Genomic DNA, 15,282 nt, shown 5'->3' on the forward strand with positions numbered 1-15,282 from the left:
AAGTCAAAATTCCTAAGACATCAAACAATTAAATTATTAACTAACTAAGTAGAAATATACAGATGATTAAAATCACGTCTCATGTTCAGATAATCAGTCACCATCCTTCTCTGATACTTACTAGCCATGTGAACTTAAGCAAGTTGCCAAATCATTGTATGACTATGATAACAGTACCTACACTGCAGAATTATTAAGAGGATTTTTTAAGTTTATAAAACTGAACTCTTGGGACAATTCTTAACATATAATAAACCCTCGGTGAATGTTAGTTATTACTATAACAATTATCATCATTTTATATACAAAAGGCAATTTGTGTGACCATAAGAAAATGAAGAAAAAGCATACTTAAGATTAAGACTGACCAGCAGGATATAATTCACCAACTACAAAAGAAAACTTCCTGAAGAATACATATAATTTTGTGTTTTCTTTTTCAAGTCACAGAAATTACTATTTGGAATAAGAAATGGCAACCCACTCCAGTATTTTTGCTGGGAAAATTTCATGGACAGAGAAGCCTGGCAGGTTACAGTCCATGGGGTCACAAAGAGTAGGATACAACTGAGTACAAATTACTATTACTCAGCTTAGCAGGACACTATCATTCAACTATTAATAAATATTTTAGAAAGCAATTACTACAAGAAAGGATAAACATTCATTTAAGTATCATCTATTAAAATAAGAAAGTATTTTAATACTGTTAAAACAAAATGGCACTTCTAGAAATTTTACCAAGTCCTTTAAGGTACTTCTACATGTGTGGTATATAATATCAAATTGTTGATATTCTATTTTTGAAGTATAAGAATGCCAATTTCACATGGTTCACTTTAATCACATAAATATGCAAAATGTTCAAATATGACTACACTAATAAAAAAGAATAATTAAGAAATTCATTAATTCTGTTTTAGTTTTGCACTTGCAAAAATGAAATTCTACTTTTCAAGGTTATAAAGAAAATGAACTATGAAAAATACTGATTTCTCACTTCTATATTTGCACACGTATCTATTTTCCTTGTTATTTTTTTCTTTAGTAAGTCTTTTGTTTTGATTTCAAATGGGTATTGTGTAACACAAAAAGAGGCAAATCAAATAATTGCTGGTTTCTTGCTCAGGGATCAGAAGGTAGATTCAGATCACCAAGATTTTATGCAATACGTAAGCTGTATGTGTGCATGCTCAGCTGCTCAGTGGTGTCCGACTCTGCAGCCCTGTGGACTGCAGTCTGCCAGGCTGCTCTGTCCACGGAATGTTCCAGGCAAGAATACTGGAATGGGCTGCTGTTTCCTCCTCCAGGGGACCTTCCGGACCCAGAGCTCGAACCTGCATGTCCTATATCTCCTGCATTGGTAAGCAGATGCACTGTATATCATACAGCTTAAAGTGGATGTTTTTCCAACAAGGACCTATAATAGCACAAGGAATTATATTCAATATTTTGTAATAACTTCGAATGGAAAAGAATCTGGGGAAGTATATATATCTACTATATATAAAACTATAACTGAATCACTTTGCTGTACTGTGACTAATGCAACATTGTAGCTGATTAAACTTTAGTTAAAAAAACTGACTTTTTCATCAAATTAAATAATCATTATAATACATCACATTAACAAAATCAACGACAAAACCACATGATCATCTAAACTGATAGACAAAATAGCATTAGACAAAGTTCAACACACTTTCATGATAAAACCACCCAACAAGCTAGGAAATTATCACAACATAATAAAGGCCATATATGACAAGTCCACAGATAACATCATAATGGTAAAAAACTGAAAGCTAAGATGAAGAACATTTGATGACTATATACACACATACATACACATGCATATATATATGCTTCTACACACACACACTTAAATAAGAAAATGGGTCAATCTTGCTTAAGCATACAAATACAAAATTCTCAGGTATAACAGTAAATTGACTTTGGTATTTGAATTATCTACATAAACAAGTTGGATTTATGTCAGCAATGTAAGTATCATTAAATATTAGGAAACGTATTAATGCAATAGCCCAATGTTTCCAATAAGGAAATCTACAGAATCATGTAGCTGAGTAAATGAAAGGCAATTAATACCCTTCAATTAAATTAACAAAATACTTAATACCCAGTCCTCATTTAAAAAAAATTTCACAGAAAAAAATGCATAAAATGCTTCCTGTCCTTTTACAATTGTGGTTAAAAAACATAAGATTTACCACCTTAGCCACTTTCAAGATGACAGTAGTGTAAACTCCATGTACCTTCTTGTGGAACAGATCCCAGCAACTTTTCCATCTTGCAAAACTGAAACTCTATAACTAATGAACTACTACCATTTTCTTTTTACCCCAGCCCTTGGAAACCACCTATCTACTTTCCAAGAACGTAACTATACAAAATATGTGTGTTTTTTGTGATCAGATTGTTTCATTTAGCATGATGTCAAGTTTCAACCATCTTTAGCATCTTAAGACTAAATAACATTCCATGGTATCTATGTACACATGTATGTCTGTGCCTGTAACATATTTTTTAAGCAACATTTTTTTTTAATTTATTTGTTTTAATTGGAGGCTAATTACTTTACAATATTGTAGTGGTTTTTGCCATACATTGACATGAATCAGCCATGGGTGTACATGTGTTCCCCATCCTGAACCCTCCCCATCCCATCCCAAGGGTCATCCCAGTGCACCAGCCCTGAGCACCCTGCCTCATGCATCAAACCTGGACTGGCGATCTGTTTCACATATGATAACATACATGTTTCAATGCTATTCTCTCAAATCATCCCACCCTTGTCTTCTCCCACAGAGTCCAAAAGACTGGTCTATACATCTGTGTCTATTTTGCTGTCTCACATATAGAGTCATTGTTACATTCTTTCTAAATTCCATACATATGTGTTAGTATACTGTATTGGTTATTCATTCATCTGACGATGGACATCTAGGTTGCTTCCATGTCATGGCTATTATAAACAGTGCTGCAATGAACACTGGAGTACACGTGTCTCTTTCAATTCTGGTTTCCTTGGTAAGTATGCCCAGCAGTGGGATTTCTGGGTCATCAGTTCAGTTCAGTCACTCAGTCATGTCCGACTCTTTGCAACCCATTTAACCGCAGCACACCAGGCCACCCTGTCCATCACCAACTCCCAGAGTCCACCCAAACCCATGTCCACTGAGTCAGTGATGCCATCCAACCATCTCATCTTCAGTCGTCCCCTTCTCCTCCTGCCCTCAATCTTCCAGAGCATCAGGGTCTTTCCCAATGAGTATCAGGTGGCAAAAGTATTGGAGTTTCAGCTTCAACATCAGCCCTTGCAATGAACACCCAGGACTGATCTCCCTTAGGATGGACTGGTTGGATCGCCTTGCAGTCAAGGGACTCTCAAGAGTCTTCTCCAACACCATAGTTCAAAAGCATCAACTTTTCTGTGCTCAGCTTTCCTTATAGTCCAACTCTCACAACCACACATGACCACTGGAAAAATCATAGCCTTGACTAGACGGACCTTTGTTGACAAAGTAATGTCTCTGCTTTTTAATATGCTGTCTAGGTTGGTCATAACTTTCCTTCCAAGGAGCAAGCATCTTTTAATTTCATGGCTGCAATCACCATCTGCAGTGATTTTGGAGCCCCCAAAAATAAAGTTAGCACTGTGGCTCAGATCATGAACTCCTTATTGCCAAATTCAGACTTAAATTGAAGAAAGTAGGGAAAACCACTAGACCATTCAGATATGACCTCAATCAAATCCCTTATGATTATACAGTGGAAGTGAGAAATAGATTTAAGGGATTAGATCTGATTGATAGAGTGCCTGATGAACTCTGGACGGAGGTTCGTGACATTGTACAGGAGACAGGGACCAAGACCATCCCCATGGAAAAAAAATGCAAAAAAGCAACATGGCTGTCTGAGGACGCCTTACAAATAGCTGTGAAAAGAAGAGAGGCGAAAAGCAAAGGAGAAAAGGAAAGATATAAGCATCTGAATGCAGAGTTCCAAAGAATAGCAAGGAGAGATAAGAAAGACTTCCTCAGTGATCAATGCAAAGAAATAGAGGAAAACAACAGAATAGGAAAAACAAGAGACCTCTTCAAGAAAATTATAGATTCCAAGGGAACGTTTCATGCAAAGATGGGCTCGATAAAGGACAAAAATGGTATGGACCTAACAGAAGCAGAAGATATTAAGAAGAGGTGGCAGGAATACACAGAAGAACTGTACAAAAAAGATCTTCACGACCAAGATAGTCACGATAACGTGATCACTGACCTAGAGCCAGACATCTTGGAATGTGAAGTCAAGTGGGCCTTAGAAAGCATCACTACTAACAAAGCTAGTGTAGGTGATGGAATTCCAGTTGAGCTATTTCAAGTCTTGAAAGATGATGCTGTGAAAGTGCTGCACTCAATATGCCAGCAGATTTGGAAAACTCAGCAGTGGCCACAGGACTGGAAGAGGTCAGTCTTCATTCCAATCCCAAAGAAAGGCAATGCCAAAGATTGCTCAAACTACCGCACAATTGCACTCATCTCACACGCTAGTAAAGTCATGCTCAAAATTCTCCAAGCCAGGCTTCAGCAGTATGTAAACCGTGAACTCCCAGATGTTCAAGCAGGTTTTAGAAAAGGCAGAGGCACCAGAGATCAAATTGCCAACATCTGCTGGATCATCAAAAAAGCAAGAGAGTTTCAGAAAAACATCTACTTCTGCTTCATTGACTATGCCAAAGCCTTTGACTGTGTGGATCACAATAAACTGTGGAACATTCTGAAAGAGATGGGAATCCCAGACCACCTGACCTGCCTCTTGTATGCCTCTGTATGCAGGTCAGGAAGCAACAGTTAGAACTGGACATGGAACAACAGACTGGTTCCAAATAGGAAAAGGTGTACGTCAAGGTTGTATACTGTCACCTTGCTTATTTAACTTATATGCAGAGTACATCATGAGGAACGCTGGGCTGGAAGAAGCACAAGCTGGAAACAAGATTGCCGGGAGAAATATCAATAACCTCAGATATGCAGATGACACTACCCTTATGCCAGAAAGTGAAGAGGAACTCAAAAGCCTCTTGATGAAAGTGAAAGAGGAGAGTGAAAAGGTTGGCTTGAAGCTCAACATTCAGAAAACCAAGATCATGGCATCTGGTCCCATCACTTCATGGGAAATAGATGGAAAAACAGTGGAAACAGTGTCAGACTTTATTTTTTTGGGCTCCAAAATCACTGCAGATACTGATTGCAGCCATGAAATTAAAAGACGCTTGCTCCTTGGAAGGAAAGTTATGACCAACCTTGATAGTATATTAAAAAGCAAAGACATTACTTTGCCAACCAAGGTCCGTCTAGTCAAGGCAATGGTTTTTCCCGTGGTCATGTATGGATGTGAGAGTTGGACTGTGAAGAAAGCTGATCACCGAAGAATTGATGCTTTTGAACTGTGGTGCTGGAGAAGACTCTTGAGAGTCCCTTATACTGCAAGGAGATCCAACCAGTCCATTCTAAAGGAGATCAATCCTGGATGTTCATTGGAGGGACTGATGCTAAAGCTGAAACTGCAATACTTTGGCCACCTCACGCAACGAGTTGACTCACTGGAAAAGACTCTGATGCTGGGAAAGGTTGGGGGCGGGAGGAGAAGGGGACGACGGAGAATGAGATGGCTGGATGGCATCACCGACTCTGTGGACATGAGTTTGAGTGAACTCCAGGAGTTGGTGATGGACAGGGAGGCCTGGCGTGCTGTGATTCACGGGGTCGCGGAGAGTCGGACACAACTGAGCGACTGAACTGAACTGAACTGTTTCCACTGTTTCCCCATCCATTTGCCATGAAGAGATGGGACCAGATGCCATGATCTTAGTTTTCTGAATGCTGAGATTTAAGCCAACTTTTTCATTCTCCTCTTTCACTTTCATCAAGAGGCTCTTCAGTTCCTCTTCATTTTCTGCCATAAGGGTAGTGTCATCTGCATATCTGAGGTTACTGATATTTCTCCCGGCAATCTTGATTCCAGCATGTGCTTCCTCCAGCCCAGCGTTTCTCATGATGTACTCTGCATATAAGTTAAATAAGCAGGGTGACAATATACAGCCTTGATGTATTCCTTTTCCTATTTGGAACCAGTCTGTTGTTCCATGTCCAGTTCTAACGGTTGCTTCCCAACCTGCATACAAGTTTCTCAAGAGGCAGGTCAGGTGGTCTGGTATTCCCAGACCAGCATTCTTTCAGAATGTTCCACAGTTTATGGTGATCCACACAGTCATAGCTTTGGCATAGTCAATAAAGCAGAAATAGATGTTTATCTGGAACTCTCTTGCTTTTTTGATGATCCAGCAGATGTTGGCAATTTGATCTCTGGTTCCTCTGCCTTTTCTAAAACCTCGAATATCTGGAAATTCACGGTTCATGTATTGCTGAAGCCTGGCTTGGAGAATTTTGAGCATGACTTTACTAGCGTGTGAGATGAGTGCAACTGTGCGGTAGTTTGAGCATTCTTTGGCATCGCCTTTCTTTGGGATTGGAATGAAAACTGACCTTTTCCAATCCTGTGGCCACTGCTGACTGTTCCAAATTTGCTGACATATTGAGCACAACACTTTTATAGCATCATCTTTTAGGATTTGAAATAGCTCAACTGGAATTCCATCACCTCCACTAGCTTTGTTCGTAGTGATGCTGCCTAAGGCCCACTTAACTTTACTCTAGGATGTCTGGTTCTAGGTGAGTGATCACACCATCATGATTATCTGGGTCATGAAGATCTTTTGTGTACAGTTCTTCTATGTTCATGCCACCTGTTCTTAATATCTTCTGCTTCTGTTAGGTTCCTATGATTTATGTCCTTTATTGAGCCCATCTTTGCATGAAATGCTCCCTTGGCATCTCTAATTTTCTTGATTTCATATGGCAGTTCTATTTCCACTTTTTTAAGGAATCTTTGCACTGTTCTCCATAGTGGTTGTACTAGTTTGCACCACACCCTCTCCAGCATTTATTGTTTGTAGACCTTTGGATAGCAGCCATTCTGACTGGCGTGAGATGGTACCTCATCGAGGTTTTGATTTGCATTGCTCTGATAATGAATGATGCTGAGCATCTTTTCATGTGTTTGTTAGCCATCCGTATGTCTTCTTTGGAGAAATGTCTGTTTAGTTCTTTGGCCCATTTTTGATTGCATCGTTTATTTTTCTGGAATTGAGTTACAGGAGCTGCTTGTATATTTTGGAGATTAATTCTTTGTCAGTTGCTTCGTTTGCTATTAATTTCTCCCATTCTGAAGGCTGTCTTTTCACCTTGCTTATAGTTTCCTTCATTGTGCAAAAGCATTTAAGTTTAATTAGGTCCCATTTGCTTATTTTTGTTTTTATTTCCATTACTCTGGGAGGTGTGTCATAGAGGATCCTGCTATGATTTACTTCAGAAAGTGTTTTGCCTATGTTTTCCTCTAGGAGTTTTATAGTTTCTGGTCTTACATTTAGATCTTTAATCCATTTTGAGTTTATTTTTGTGCATGGAGTTAAAAAGTGTTCTAGTTTCATCTTTTACAAGTGGTTGACTAGTTTTCCCAGCACCACTTGTTAAAGAGATTGTCTTTTCTCCACTGTATATTCTTGCCTCCTTTGTCAAAGATAAGATGTCCATAGGTGTGTGGATTTATCTCTGGGCTTTCTATTTTGTTCCATTGATCAAATATCTCTGTCTTTCTGCCAGTACCATACGTCTTGATGACTGCAGCTTTGTAGTATAGCCTGAAGTCAGGCAGGTTGATTCCTCCACGTCCATTCTTCTTTCTCAAGATTGCTTTGGCTATTCGAGGTTTTTTGTATTTCCATACAAATTGTGAAATTATTTGTTCTAGTTCTGTGAAAAATACCGTTGGTAGCTTGATAGGGATTGCATTGAATCTATAGATTGCTTTGGGTAGTATACTCATTTTCACTATACTGATTCTTCCGATCCATGAACATGGCATATTTCTCCATCTATTTGTGTCATCTTTGATTTCTTTCATCAGTGTTTTTTAGTTTTCTATATATAGGTCTTTTGTCTCTTTAGGTCAGACAGTTTGATCGCTTCTATCTCTTGGCTATTATGAATAATGCTGCGATGAACACGGTGGGGCAAATCTCTCTTTAAGATACTGTTTACAATTCTTTTGGATCTCTATCTCCAGAAGTGAGACTGCTGAATTATACATTAATTCTATTTTTACTTTTTTTAAGAAAACTCTATACTGTTTTTCTTAGCAGCTGCACAGTTTTACATTCCTATTAACAATTTACAAGGGTTCTGATTTCTCCACATCCTCACCAACCCTTGTTTTCTGTTTTGAAAAGTCATGCTAATCAGTGCATGTGATATCTCATTATGATTTTGATTTATACTTCCTGATGATTAGTGGTGCTTATGATCTTTTAATTTGCTTGTTGGTCATTTACATGTCTTCTTTGAAGAAATATCTATTTGTATGTCTATTCAAGTCCTTCACACATTTTTTTTAGTTGAGTTACTTGGTTTCTTTTTATTGCTGTTCAGTTGTAGGAGTTCGTTATATATTATGAACATCAACCCCTTATCAAATATATAGCTTGCAAATATTTTCTCTCATTCTGTGGGTTGCCTTTTCATTCTATTGTTTTCTTTGTCACAAAGAAGTTTCAAAGTTTGATGTACTCCTATTTTTGCTTTTCTAGCCTGTGATTTTGTTGTTATATCCATGAAATCACTGACAACTGCAATGTTATGAAGATCTCCCCATGTTTTCTACTATGAGTTTTAAAATTTTAGTTCTTACATTTAGGATTTTAATTCGTTTTGAATTCATTTTTTAATACAGTAGGGTTTTAATTCATTTTGAATTGATGTTTTAATACAGTTTAAGCCTGGCGTGCTGTAGTTCATGGGGTCGCAGAGAGTCAGACACGACTGAGCGACTGAACTGAACTGAACTGAAGGGTCTAATTTCTTTATTTTGCACATGAACATCCAATTTTCCAGCATCATTTCTAGAAGAAACTAGTAACACAAAGTTTGTGTGACCCTCTTTATTCTACATACCATTATTTGTCTTTTTTAATCTGAAATTAATACTGTCACTCTTGCTTTCACTTGAGAAATGTTTATCAATCCATTTATTTTATTCTTTCAAGTTGTTTTTCAATGACTCATAAATCTATTTTATTTTAAACACTGTTTTGTCTTTTAATAAGGAAACTACAAACCAAATATGTTTAACTAATAGGTTGTTTCAGCTTTTATCAACTCATTGTGTTTCCTTTGTTTTCTGTTTGTTCTGTGGATTGTTTTTGTTTGCTTTTATCTTCTCTAGAGGCTTTTCATTTATTCCTTTTGGATGTGTCATTATCTATTCCTACAACTAAACATAAATTCCTTTGAGGCAAATCATCTCTGTAATTCTACAGAATTACTGAAATAGATTCCTAGAAATAACAGGAAATCTTCAAGGCTTTTTAGAATTGCCAAAGTAAACAAGAAAATTCTAAGACATAGACATGCCATTTTAAAAGAAAACATAGGGTCCCAGATTATCTGGCTACTTCTTCCTTTTTAGTGACAAGTCACTTAAAACTTCAAAGCCAGGAAGTATATACTTTTAACTTATTCAGAGAACTCAAAGTATCCATGCTCTAGAATGTATGCGAACCTTGGCTAAGAAATTAATGTTTTCTGAATATCCATTATGTAACAGGCATTGAGGAATGTTATCTCACTTAAATCTTACAACAACCACTAGGGTATAAGGTCCACAATAGAAGAGGCCTCATTTTGTCTTTTTTATCACTCTAATTACAACATTGAGACTGTGACCTAGACATAAAGGCACACAATAAATATTTATTTTGAGAATGAGTGGATGACATTTTTATGTCCCTTTTCAGAGTAAAAACAAAGGTCTAAGAAAAAACGACTTGCTTAGAATTACACAGAAAGTGGTAGAGCTGGGATTTGATCTAAAGTCTGTTTGGTTGAAAGTATTGTGTGTGCTAAGTCGGTTCAGTCATGCTTGATTCTGTGCAAGCCCATGGGCTGCAGCCTGCCAGAATCCTCTACCCATGGGATTCTACAGCCAAGAACACTGGAGTGAGTTGTCATGCCCTCCTCCAGGGGATTGTCCTGATCCAGGGATCAAACTCATGTCTCTCATGTCTCCTACATCGGCAGGTGGGTTCTTTACCACTAGTGCCACCTGGGAAGTCCCTATTAAAATATTAGTCCCCTTTAACTTGACTTACAAAACCTTATATGGTATGATTATAAGAGTCAATTCCTAGGTAGGCTGATAAGAAGTCCAGGGGTCCCCAAGGGGAGATGGGTCTGGAATTCTCAAGGAGGAAGAAAGGACAAACTATTTTTCCCTCTACTTTCCTTATTAGTCTTAGTCACATAAAACGCTTTTATCTTTAAGCCTGGAACTGATGATTACACAATTTAGGACTCTGTACTGAGGATTATATAGCAGCGAAGAATCCTGCTTGAGGACAGTTTTCTTTCCTGAGGGCCTTCTGGCTAATCCTGTTATCCTGAAATGTGGACAGTGGGAGTGGGTCTCTTTGCAACCCACTTCTTTTGACTCACTGTAATAACTAATTGGAGAGTATATAACTCCATTGATAACACTAGCAAGGGGGTACTCTTTCTGCCCCCTTCTGATGTCTATGTAAGAAGCTTTCTCTATCCCTTTTATACTTTAATAAAACTCTATTGTACAAAAGCTCTGAGCGTTCAAGCCTCATCTCTGGCCCTGGATTGAATTCTTCTCTTCTGGAGGCCACGAATCTGGGAGTCTTTTCATGGGTCAGAAAAACCTTTCAATTGTCCCAGTCTATTTCTCTTATTACACCCCACTGAGATCAAAGATTCAACCACACTCCAATTCTTTCAGGTTCTTGAAGGTTCTTTTGTAGTTTCTCCCAGTTATTAGCCTTTAAACTAGAACCTTCATTAGTCAATTTAGGTATCATTTCTCTTGGTTCCCCTATGTTTGGTGTGCTCTATTAAATTAATCAATTGCACCCCATATTCCCCATCATAATTACATTTTCCCATTTAAATAAAGGAACAGAGCAGTGGTCAAGAAGAGGAAGCCTGAAAGTAGGGTATTAAAGTTCAAATCCAGATTCTACCACTCCTACTGATAGAACCTGTGGGGCATCTGAGTGAAGATCATCTAGGACATGGAAAAGATACAACTCTCTTGCTTAAGAATAAAATCTAAGCCGGAGAAAGAAATTTAGGTGTTATCACCATTTGGAGGTGGTAGGAACTATTAGAATGTGTGAGCTTTTCTGCAGATTGCATATGGCATAAGAAAAGGATAGGACCCAGAAGAACAACACTACTTAAAGGTTTGGAAATAAAAAATTTAGAGTGGAGAAAGAGAAGTGGGTAGAGCTTGGGCACAAGTTAGTGATTGATGAAACTGAATGATGGATACACAGGGAGTCACTGCCCTATATTTTGGTTCTATTTTGACTTTTGTTTGAAACGTTAATAATAAAATGTTTTAAGGGCAGGTGGAGGTAGAGGAACTGAAGAAGGATTCTGGAAAAATGCAGTATTTGTGAAAGGGGAAAGCAGAAGTCATTACTACATCAACGGAACAAAGTGGAGTGAGCACAAGGATTTGGTAGTTCGGACATTATAATTCTTTTAGTAAGAACTACTTCAGTGAAGCAGAAGCCTGATTTCAATGGTTTGGAACAAAATAAGTAAGAAATAGAGATACCAAGTAGTCTATGGAAATCTTGGCATGAAGGGAAGAAATGCTTACAGAAAGGTACAGGACCAAGGATTTTGCTCTGGTTTTGGGTTTACATGGTAGGTCCTTAGGAGGAAGTAAGTGGGAAAGGTAGATATTGGAGAAAGCAGAGCATGCCCCAGACACGGAAAAAATGTAGAACACAAACAAAAGTAGAGGGACAAGTCTGAGAAAAGAGAAGATACAACCAAGAACCTAATACAATTCAAAGAAGATGATACAATCTTTGATAAGAAAAGGAAGGTAAGGAACAATTCAGAGAGACTTTTTTAAGGCAGTAAACTATAGTCCATAGGGTCACAAAGAGTCAGACACGACTGAAGTGACTTAGGACAGATGAATGAGACTTTGGATGGATGAACTAGATGAGACAAGGTGAGAGAGAACCAGGTGTAATTAAGTTATAATCGAAGGACAAGAGGAAGTCAAAGGTTTGGCAACAAATCTGTGCCAGAGATTTCTGTGGAGAGATCACATTGTAAGAAAGTCTGTAGACTTGATATAAAAAACCAAACATATGAATTTTATATAGACTTTTAATCATCTTCTGGATGAAAGCAGAGGGAGCCTAGGGAAGCAAATATGAAGCAAAGAAAAAAGTAATCTTTACCGGAAAAGAGCCTTCAGAGAGCAACATTTTGCTCTGATTACAAAAAAGGAAGGTACAGAAACTCAGTAGGGACTTTAGGATGAACACCAAATGAGAACACCTATGCAACCAAAAGAATTCCACTTAAAATCAAAATGTTGGCTTTTATATGCATATTGTTCTAAAATAAAAGAATATTTATGGTACAACCTACTTGTTGTTTTAAGAAATGGGGGCTTATATGGTGCTGGAGAAGACTCTTGAGAGTCCCTTGGACTGCAAGGAGATTCAACCAGTCCATTCTAAGGGGGATCAATCCTAGGTGTTCATTGGAAGGGCTGATGCTGAAGCTGAAACTCCAATACTTTGGCCACCTCATGAGACGAGTTAACTCGTGGGAAAAGAGTCTGATGCTGGGAAGGATTGGGGGCAGGAGGAGAAGGGGACGACAGAGAATGAGATGGCTGGATGGCATCACCAACTCGATAGACATGAGTTTGAGTGAACTCTGGGAGTTGGTGATGGACAGGAAGGCCTGGCGTGCTGTGATTCATGGGGTTGCAAAGAGTCGGACACAACTGAGCGACTGAACTGAACTGAAGGTGGCAGTGGGAGAAGTGAAAAGTAGACAGATTTCAGTTAACTTCTGATGACTGAACAGATAGGACTTGTTAAAATGTACGAAAATGTAGAGCTAAATAGAAAAAGCATACACAAAATGTTAACATAAATTATCGCTGGGTGACAGGCTTAAACATGATGCTTCCTTTATTCTTTTTAATTTTTTGGAGGAGTAACTAAGATAATCTAACTTAATTCTAAAGGCAAGAATAAATTCTTGATGTAAAAATTCAGTACTGTAATACACATGGCAAAATTCAAATTCAAATCCCTTATCCCACACTTTTCCCCTAGAGATCATCAAGTTAAAGGGTTTTAAAGTTATAGAAGCTAAAAATAAAATAAAGGATTTTAAAACCCATTCCACATAGTTTAGTATTTCTCAACTCTTATTTTCATGATTTCCCCTCAAACATGAAAACTAATTAATTATACATATGTACTGTGGAAAATTCTGAAAGAGATGGGAATACCAGACCACCTGACCTGCCTCTTGAGAAACCTCTATGCAGGTCAGGAAGCAACAGTTAGAACTGGACATGGAACAGACTGGTTCCAAATAGGAAAAGGAGTACGTCAAGGTTGTATATTGTCACCCTGCCTATTTAACTTATATGCAGAGTACATCATGAGGAACGCTGGGCTGGAAGAAGCACAAGCTGGAATCAAGATTGCTGGGAGAAATATCAATAACCTCAGATATGCAGATGACACCACCCTTATTGCAGAAAGTGAAGAGGAACTAAAAAGCCTCTTGATCAAAGTGAAAGAGGAGAGTGAAAAAGTTGGCTTGAAGCTCAACATTCAGAAAACTAAGATCATGGCATTTGGTCCCATCACTTCATGGGAAATAGATGGGGAAACAGTGGAAGCAGTGTCAGACTTTATTTTTTGGGGCTCCAAAATCACTGCAGATGCTGATTGCAGCCATGAAATTAAAAGACGCTTACTCCTTGGAAGGAAAGTTATGACCAACCTAGATAGCATATTAAAAAGCAGACATTACTCTGCCAACCAAGGTCTGTCTAGTCAAGGCTATGGTTTTTCCAGTGGTCATGTATGGATGTGAGAGTTGGACTGTGAAGAAAGCTGATCGCCGAAGAATTAATGTGTTTGAACTGTGGTGCTGGAGAAGACTCTTGAGAGTCCCTTGGACTGCAAGGAGATCCAACCAGTCCATTCTAAAGGAGATCAATCCTGGGTGTTCATTGGAAGGACTGATGCTAAAGCTCAAACTCCAATACTTTGGCCACCTCACGCAACGAGTTGACTCACTGGAAAAGATTCTGATGCTGGGAAGGATTGGGGGTGGGAGGAGAAGGGGACGACAGAGAATGAGATGGCTGGATGGCATCACCGACTCGATGGACATGAGTTTGAGTGAACTCCAGGAGTTGGTGATGGACAGGGAGGCCTGGCGTGCTGTGATTCATGGGGTCGCAAAGAGTCGGACACGACTGAGCGACTGAACTGAACTGAATATATATTATACTAAAATAATTCTACAATGTAACTGAACTTAATTTAAATTTAACTTAGTCTTTCCCTAATGACAGATACTAAATACTAAGTAATAAGATTTGGTGCAGCAGAATTGAACTCTGGAGGGCACTCAAAACCATTGTAATAGATGATTGTTTGTGTTTATCCTCCGTCCCAAAAAACATAACTATTTCTTCCTCCTGGGGTCAATACTGCCCTTGTTGGGAATGCATGGGGGACCGGTGTTTTAAATAGACTGTCAGTCAAATTAGACTCAGTATGAACCATATTCTCCTTCAGACTTTCCACTGGCCCCCTTTATCAGACCCCATTAGACCATTCTCTTGAGGCACTCCCTGTGGCCTCCTCTGTTACAATGTTTCCTAAACTTGGTGAACATAAATATTTTTAAATACACATTCCAATATATGTTTCCTTATTTGTTTAAAATTATATACCTGTTGTTGTTTAGTCGCCACATCATGTCCAATTCTTTGCAACCCCATGCACTATAGCCCACCAGGTTCCTTTGTTCATGGGATTTCCAGCCAAGACTACTGGAGTGGGTTGACATTTCCTTCTCCAAAATTATAAATAAATATTACTATATTAATAAAATATGTGCAATATAAAATGTACAAAAAATAGTTTAAACTTAAAAAAAGGATGGACACAAATTATAACTCTCTTTTTCCAGGTAAAACTGAATACACACTTTGGAAAAAAACAGAGCTCTACATAAATTTTATACATTGCCTTTTCAAGGTACAATTCTTTTC

General features: G+C 38.2%; 1 protein-coding gene across 1 annotated transcript in view; it reads right to left on the bottom strand.

Annotated features, from left to right (window-relative positions):
• COG5 (component of oligomeric golgi complex 5) overlaps window positions 1–15,282 on the bottom strand; it is a 287,797-nt gene that overhangs the window by 101,512 nt on the left and 171,003 nt on the right. The gene's annotated exons all lie outside the window — the stretch shown is intronic.

Source organism: Moschus berezovskii, chromosome 3 (assembly GCF_049115385.1).
Source record: "Moschus berezovskii isolate FMDL1 chromosome 3, NW_MosBer_1.0, whole genome shotgun sequence".
Classification (NCBI taxonomy): Eukaryota; Metazoa; Chordata; class Mammalia; order Artiodactyla; family Moschidae; genus Moschus; species Moschus berezovskii.